The sequence below is a fragment of the Ambystoma mexicanum genome, chromosome 6q (genome assembly GCF_040938575.1).
Source record: "Ambystoma mexicanum isolate Mex_15411 chromosome 6q, UKY_AmexF1_1, whole genome shotgun sequence".
NCBI lineage: Eukaryota > Metazoa > Chordata > Amphibia > Caudata > Ambystomatidae > Ambystoma > Ambystoma mexicanum.
Window position 1 is genome coordinate 1,300,793,037 of NC_090937.1, and position 9,212 is coordinate 1,300,802,248.

Sequence of the window (9,212 nt, forward strand, 5' to 3'; positions counted from 1 at the left end):
TGAAAACCCATTTGCCCCTTCCTACAGGGCACTCCACCCTGGGCTCATGCGTCCCTTCTTAGGATCAGATATCTGGTCCCAGGGAGGGCTGCATGACATGGCACCCACTCCATTGCGGGTGGGAGGTGGGGGGCTCAATGCCCCATCCCATTAGAACATTTCCTGTCCCTTTGGGGTGCCCTGCCCCACCATTTTTGGGGGCCCTCTCCCCCCTCACCCAAAATAGGTGCCAGGGGTACCTCATGCGGGCCTCCCTGGAGGCAAATGCGTTCCACCATTTTTACTTTTTTCCTTTGGTAACCCAATTCCCCATGGCGCAGAGGGGCACATTGGTGTGCCAATCTGGCCCCGGGGTGCCCAAACCTTACTGCCCCACCCACTGGGGATCCTGTACCACATTTTTTGGGGGCCCTCTCCCTCTCACCCCAAATGGGCAACGGGGTGCCTCATGCAGGCCTCCCTGGGCCTCGTACAAACGGGAGCGTGTGGTACACCCCCCTCCATTTGGCGCCCTACACCGCCAGATAATTTTTTAATGTACTGGGGTTTGACCCTCTCCCCCCACACCAAATGCAGGAGGGAGGAATCTCATTCAGCCCTCCCTGGGGGCAGATAGGGGGGGTGGGGGGTTCTCATGTATTCTCATGACATGACCCCAAGTCTATTTTGGGTGGGAGGGGGGCAAACCCTTTCCATAAAAAAATTCCCTGGGGGTCCAGTGAGGGGGCACTCCCCCCAACACCAGCCATGATATGTATTTTGTTTGCCCCCCACCCCTGGGGGCAGATGGTCACCCATCCGCCCCAGGGGTCTCCATACATGTGGCCCCATGCTTTGGGGCCACAGGGGGAGGGGGTGCTTACCTAGTAAGCAGTCCCCCTCCCCCACTGTAAACACATCCCTGGTGTCTATTGGGCATTGCTGACCCCGGATAGAGCGCCCTGCGCCCGATCCGGGAGCAGCAATTCTTACAAAAAGGGTGTTGTTGGAAAGGGGAGAATCTCCCCTTCCAACAACACCATTCCCGAAAAAATCCCTGGTGGCTAGGGCCCCCAAGCCGCCTCCCCCCTTCCCATCACATATTTTTTTTATTTTTTTATGCCCCCACCCCTGGGGGCAAATGGTCACCTGTCTGCCCCCAGGGGTCTTTATATATGTGCCCACATGCTTTGGGGCCTCGGGGAGAGAGGGCCGCTTACCTAGTAAGCAGCCCCTCCTCCCCCCGCACTATAAAGACATCCCTGGTGTCTAGTGGGCATTACTGGGCGCGGATCGAGCGCTCTGCGCCCTCTCCGGGCCCAACAATGCTTTCACACAAGGTGTTGTTGGAAAGGGGAAAATCTACTCTTTCCAACGACACCACCCTTGATCTCTGGCTTGAAATATAGCCGGAGATCGAGGGGGAGAAAGGTGAACACTCACCTTGCATTTTCACCGCAGCAGCCCGAATGTCTGTGGCAGCGAAAATTACTTTCACGTCAGCACGCTTTACGCACGCCGACGTGGAACTGAAGGTTATCCAGCCCCCTGGCAGTGAGAGGGGACCTCCCCCTCACATAGCCCGGGGGTTTGATTACAGTTTTGTGTGATCCCTGCTTTGCAGGGATCAAACAAAACAAGGTGCCAAAAAGGACGAGCTATCTCGTCCTTGGCACCACGGAAGTAATTCCAAGGACAAGATAGCTTGCCCATGGCACTGAAGGGGTTAATCTGCTTCTTTTGTGAGTGGGTACTGTTTCACGCTTGGTAAAATTGCTTCTGGTTTCAGTTTTATCTTCACTCCCCCTATGCTCTTTAAGAGCCCCACATCTTTGTGCATCGGGACCTGGGAACCTTGCCAGATCCTCTCCACAGAATGGGGGTGGCACTTACAGCGCCATTGCCATCCTCTATGGTACCTTCCTGTAGTGTATTCTTAATCAGTTAGTCACAATCACCTCGAACACCATCTCTGACTCAAATCTCTTTTCCCTGAATAGCTCTTTGTCTGTCACTGTGGTTAACCTGCACCCTTCTGCCACTGCGATCACTGCACTCCATGCTCGTCCTGTGTCATCCATCCCATGTACCGCTATCCACTCCTCTCGCGCTATCACTGCTTCGATTTCTATGCGCACTATAGTTCCCTCTTCCTCGTCTAATGGTATCTTTGGACTGAATAGGTACTCATTTGGAAACGGACCCATTGTCCCTGCAATGCCTTGGAGCTGGAACATCTCATCCACTGGCACCCTCCTCTGTACCCTCTGTCCACAATAAGCTTGAACAATCTCTCTTACATTGAACATGTGTATTCCTGGTGTGGAGCACACTATTCCCTTGTCTGTGAATGACATTTTCATGTTTAGTCTGCTCATAATGTCTCGCCCCAGTATGTTTACAAGTGTCTGTCCAGAGTACAGTAAAGGCGGAGATGGATCATGTTCTCCTATAGAAAAAGTGTGATGTCTGAAAGGAACCACTTTTACCGAGCCTGAGAGAATCCTCAGTGTTCATGGCATCGCCTGACAATGTAAATGCTCCTTCCCTAATGAAGGACCTAGGCGCTCCTGTGTCTATGAGAAAGGAAAAAGACGTATCACTGATCGCCACCCCTATGTGAGGTTCCTCCACAGGGTTGGGTGTGATCGACAGGATGGGGCACATCAAGTTTGTCTGTGGGCTGCCCTATTGAGGGTATAAGGACACCTCATTCCCAGTAAAAGGGGTTGCTCCCTACCATGGTAACTCCTCTCAGTTGTCTAACGGGAACCGTTGCCATGGAGTCCACGTATGCTGCTGTGTCATTGATCTGTATCTGTGCCAATTGATGTATGTTCCCGCAAACCTGTGGTGCTTGCAAATACTGCTGTACTGAGGCTTGCATCTTTGGTGTCTGCAGTTGCATCTGTGGTACTTGTGGCATCTGCTAGTGTTTGCCCTGCATCTTTCCTTGCTGTTGTTGGTTGTGTGTATAGTAATTGTCCTGATCCGCCTGGTATGGCTGCTGGCCCTGTTCACCCCAGTTTTGCTGCATCCACCTGCTCCTGCACACTCTCGAAATGTGTCCTATCTGTCCACACGTCCAACATTGTGGTGGCTCCCTCCCTTGCCCTTGGAAACTAGCTGAAAAATCCTGTGGGCCCTGCTGCACCTGCTGTCCAGACCCCCAAAATCCTCCTGGAAAGACCCATTGGTTGTGTTGCATCTGCGCCCTGAACCCGTGTCCTCTTGTTTGCCCCCCCTCTTCCTCGAAACACTTGCTGTGTGTTCCCCCACCCCATGAATCTTCCCCACATGGACAGTGTAAACTGCTGCGGCTGCTGCCCCTGTGAGGTTGGGCTGGTTAGTACCCCACCTTCCATTGCATACTTCATTAATTTCACCTGTACTAGCTTCGCTTTATCTATCTTCCTGTCCTCTGCCTTTTTCTTAATCTTCTCCTAGAGTGGTAAACTATCATGAGCTGTATTTTTGGACACCCTTTTGCTTTCATGGCTACCAACTTCCTTAAGTGTTTCTGAACGGGCTCTGGCAGCCCCTGGCAAAGTATATGATAGAATATTGCAACTGTTTTCTCCAACGTTTTGAGTTTAAAGATGCCAATGCTCTTGAATCTCCTGAATATACTGCAAGGGGCCTTAGTCTTCATTCATTTTCCAGGACATCATTGCCCCAATGTCTGATGTGTCTGGCTATTGTGTCCTTAGTGCTCACCACACGGCAGCCCTGCAATTTGCAAACGACGAACCACTGTGCGCGGGGTTTTGGGATGTCATACCAGAGAACCATGCCCTCTTCCATATGTCATCAGCAGCATCCCAGAGGATCGGCACTAATAGTCCCTTTATGTCTCCCACGGCTAACCTCTTTCCTGCTGTCATTTTTTCCATCTTCCCAGCGCCTGCACTCAATGATGGCAGCCTAAACCTTACGTTCTCTTTGTCTGCATGTTTCCATGGTATATACTAAGGTCGCACCCCTCCCCTTTCCAGAAAGGGCATCTGTGTAAACCCGACTCCCCATGTGTGCTTCTAGTCAGTCTCACTTGCCTATTCTCGCTTTCGATGCTCGCGTACACATCTATTGGTTCTGGTATGGGTATCCGGACCACTGCGTCATGTTCCCTCATCAGTCTTTCCCTTGAGGAACTATACCAGTTTCACGCTTCCTTTGTCCTGGGAGAACTCTAATTCTGTCCACATATGTAGTGATGTCATTGAGGGTGCGCACGTCATTCACCAGTCGACCCTGCTCCCAGGTCACCCACTTGTGTGTCCCTGTGGACTGCAGCCGACATGGCTCCCCCTTCTTGTCCCCACTGTCTCATCCTTCATTGTCTGACCCCGAGCCCATGTTGCTACAAAAGTCATCTGCAAAGCTCAGTCTCCTAGTTGTCATGTCCGTGTTAAGTTTCAGGCGAAGGTCGGTATCCCTCAAGTCATATTTGCTACCTTCACCCCAGTCCCCTAGGCCAGTTCTGTCCCTTTCCGTTGTGCTCCTGTCACGCAAGCTTGTGCTATCTGGCTCTGAGCGTCTGCCCTCCTCAAATCTGCTGTTTTCCCTGTCTGTTGTCCTTTGTGTTTTTACTATCCTTTTTCTCACTCGTCCTCCTTATACGTGTGTTCCCTTGTCTACCTGGTTGTTTTCTTCATTTCTAATGCGCACCGACCCGGGGGTATCAGGGCGCAACAGTTAAAGAAAATGCAAAGTTACAACATTACAGGAAGTAGGCAAGAATAAGCATATATACAAGTTAAATCATGGATGGCACAGCACAGGAGATTGACAAGAGTGAAACATATGTACAATTAAGTCACAAGGTGGACATTTGCGTAACAGATAAGTGCCAAGGAAAGTTCTTGTGGCGGATAAGCCTAGGGGTCAGTAGATTTCAGCAGGTTGATGTACTTCCGTCTGAAATTCGGGTACGGTTGATCTTCTCTAAGAGGGTGTGGCAATGAATTCCACAGTTGGGCAGCTTTCACAGGAAAGCTGCTACCACCTGCCTTTGCTAGCTTGAATCTGGGAATGGTGAGGCCATTGGCGTTACCCACTCTCATCGGTCTGGTGGAGGATCTCCTATGGAATTTATGAGCGAGATAGCTGGGGGCGGCATTGTTTAGGACTTTGTGGGTGAGTGAGGCAGTTTTTAGTAGGATTTTAGTTATGGCTCGAAAGCCAATTGTTTTGGTTCCTGGTCTAGAGATCTGTGATCTTCTGGTCACACCAAGTGCAACTCCTATGGCGTTGTTTTGTAGGATTTGTATCCTCTGGATAATAGTTTTATTGGTACCGATGTAGAGAGCGTTACAATAATCGAGCCTGGAGAGTATTAGTGCCCTGGCTAGGATCATACAGTTGTCATTTGAAAAAAAGGGTTTGCAATTCCTAATGACCTTACAAGTGTATCCGGTGGAAGAGGCCATTGATTTCACTTGTTTGTCAAAGGAGAGGGTGAAATCCAGGTAGAAGCCGAGAGTCTTTACCTCCTTAGCCACATTGATGGTGTTCCCGTTAATAATAAAGTATGAGTATTCCTGGCCTAGTTTCTTAAGGTTGGAGTGGGTGCCCAGGATAAGCTTGGTCTTGTCATCATGCAGGCATAGACCATGGGTGGCCAGCCATGCCTGGATGATGAGATACACTCCATTCAGCAACGCTAAATCCTTGTCATAATCCCCAGACAGTGGGAGGAGAATATGGGGATCGTCTGCATACTTAGTGTAGGTGATACCCAGAAGGTCCAGATCATCGAACAGGGGCTTGGCAAATATATTGTATAGTGTAGGTGAGACACACGAGCCCTGGGTGACACCGCACGTAATAGGAATGGGGACGGCCGCTGCTGAGGGGGAGAAGACCCTCATGGTTCCATTACTCATGAATGATTCAATCCAGGTGATCGCCTGAGTGGAGAAGTGGGCCGCCAAGTCCAGATGGCCACATAGGACCTTGTGTTCCACAAGGTCAAATGCGGCCGAGAGATCGAGCAATAGGAGGAGAGTCATTTTGCCTTTATCTCTTAGTTCATCAACTTGAGTTTTTAAGTCAATGAGGCCTGTTTCCGTCCCATGTAGAGGTCGGAAGCCTGATTGTCTTGCTCCTAGGAGTTTATGGTGTTCCAGATATTTTTAGATCTGAGTATATGCAACCTTATCAAGTATTTTGAGCAGAAAGGGTACCGTCGTGATGGGACGGTAGTTGGTGGGGATTAATGGATCCAGCGTTTGCTTCTTTAATAATGGGAGTACTCAAGATTGCTTGAGGTTGGTGGGAATGGTGCCAGATGAGAAGGAGGCATTGATTAGTTTAGTTATAAAACAGGCAAGATCTCTTGCTGATCTTTTATAATATATGCTGGGCATAGGTCCCCCTGGTAGTTGGACGGCTTGAGTGAAAGGATGACTTTTTCTACCTCAAGTATAGATGTTTTAGTGAAGTGTAATCTGGCGTGTTTGTCGGAAGAGTTTTCAGTAGGGGGAGGGTCCAGGTTGTTAGGTTGGGATAGTGAGTTAGGGGAGGCTTTTTTGTTGGCTATTTTGTATTGGAAGGTTGTTACTTTATTAAATAGTTCCTGTTGAATGTCTGTGCACCAAGTTTTGTTTTTGATGCAGATATCAGGTGTGGGGGATGGGAGACTAATTCCTTGAGTATGATAAATAATTATTTCATGTTGGAGTTAGATATTCGTTCATTGTAGGAGTTACATTTAACCAAACAAATGTCCTTCTTGTATTGGGCAGAGATTTTGGTTAGTTTGGACTTATCTTCTGATGGGAGTAGTCTTCGAGTGGTTTCACAGTTCCTTTTTAGGAGTCGAAGGTCCCTTAGCTGAGGGGTAAACCACTTGTTTAGATGAGATTTGGGCTTGCTTGATCTGTGTTTGAGTGGAGCAATTTTGTCAAGTGCAGATAACATGATTTTGTTGTACTCATTGACCAAAGTACTTGGGTTCAGGTTGTCACCCAGTGAGTTGAGGGTCAGAAGAATGGCGGGGATCACTGTATCCACAGTGATATTCTTTTTGTTTCTTGTTAAACAAGGGGGGGCGATAGGTGAGACCTGCAGGAGTGGTCTAGTTGTGGATAGTGTGAAGGACACAAGGAAGTGGTCTGTCCACAGTTGTGGAGAGATAGAGATGATGTTAGCTGTGCAATTATAATCAGCCACCCAATCTAACATTCTCCCTTTATTGTGTGTGGGTTTATTATTTTTTTGAGAGAGGCCAAGTTCAGATAGAATGTTAGCTATGGTTAAGGCGTGTTTGTCTAGCGGGTCATTGAATTCTAAGTTGAAATCCCCTAATAATAATAGTTGAGTGGTAGTTTTGAGATTGATGGAAAGTAGAGTGTGGAGGTCTTCTTCAAACGTTCCAAGAGGGCCACGGGGACTGTAGATTAGATGGATAGTGAGGGCTTGTGACTTGATTAGAGGGAGTTTAACAGCAAGGACTTCACAAGATTGCATAGTTTGAGGGGGCAGGTCTCAGGGAGAGGCAGGTTTTAGATATAATGGCAATGCCTCCACCTCGTAATTTCTAAATATGGTGTAGCCGTCTGGGACAGCTAGCGACAGTAGTGGTCCTGCCGCATCATGTAGCCATGATTCAGAGATGGCCAGGAAGTCCAGGTCATCTGCCGATATTAAGTCAGAAATATCGGTTGCATGGGCGACCAAGGACCTGGCATTTATAAGGGCTCCTTTAAGTGGGAGGGGGTCCTCTGTGAGAATAGCATGAGCATGAGACGGAATAGTCGGTCTTGGGTTGGCTATCTTGTGGTTATGCATGATATGATGCTTTGTGTTGGCCTGCAGGCGAGTGGCACGGTTAGCATGGTTAGGCTCCTTACTGAAACAGTTTATTAGTCGGTGGCAGTGATCTTGTGAGGGGTTCATGTAGTTTAGATCTGGCGTTCCAGCAATTTACAGAGCATTGGATAGTACAAGTGGGGTCCATATGGTAGAGTAAGCATGTTGGTCGAAGATTGGATGGCTATAAGATGACATATTGGTTAGGTCAGGTGGAGCTTGTGTACTAGAGGGAGGTAGCCAGTCGCAGTATACTAGGAGGCTAATTATAGTTAATGTGCTGGCAATGTGAAGGCTGTAGGTAATAGTGTGCATGTGTGTGACAGGATATATGGTGGTAGTTGGGAGCACACCAAACAGCACAAGATCCACAAGATAGTCAGTAGACTAATTCAAATGGGCTAAGGATAAACAATGGACTGGATCACAGTACAATTAATCAGCACAGAAGGGGCAGTAGGCAAGTTAAAATGGGCATTAGAATGGATCACAGTACAATTAATCAGCACAGAGGGGGTAGTAGGCCAGTTCAAATGGGCATTGGAATGGATCACAATACAATTAATGAACACAGAAGGGGCCGTAAGCCAGTTCAAATGGGCATTGGAATGGATCACAGTACAATTAATCAGCACAGAGGGGGTAGTAGGCCAGTTCAAATGGGCATTGTAATGGATCACAATACAATTAATCAACACAGAAGGGGCCGTAAGCCAGTTCAAATGGGCATTGGAATGGATCACAGTACAATTAATCAGCATAGTAAGAGCGGTGAGCTGGTTCAAATGGGCTTAGTGAATGGTAGTGGGCTTAGATGCATTACAGTTTGTGGTAACTTCGAATAACCCTCCAACGGAAGTCAGGATAACAAGGCCGTGAAGGTTGATAACATTGATGGATTCTACTATTGTCATAGTAACCAATATGGCAGTGGTAGTTCATGCAGCATGACAGTGGGCCGTGGGGGGCAACATGGCGGAGTATCAGGAATAAGTGGTAGGGGACGTGGTAATGACTGCAGCAATGGGGGGTGAGGAGCCTTAGGAAGGGATGCATACCTTGGTCTTAAATTGTGCTGATGATTAGCGGTCCACGGCGCCCATTGGCGAACAGGCGGCAAACATGAAGCCTTATTCCTAAAGGCCTTCTTCCGTGAGGCCGGCTTCCGCCTGATGGAGGCGGGGATTGGAAGATAAGGCACACCGTTGCCTAGAAACTGGGGGCAGCCTCAGTTTCATCCCGCATTGCGCCAGCCATTTTGTGGTCAGGTGGGATGCACGCTTCAATAGTGGGCACTGGAAACAGCCGATTCAAAATATATATGTATATTCTGTGAACGGAATCTGCATCAAAGAGCATATGTGAGGCGCATGCACAAATGGGGCACTACGAAAGGTTGTAGTGTGAGGGTACCTGAAGTA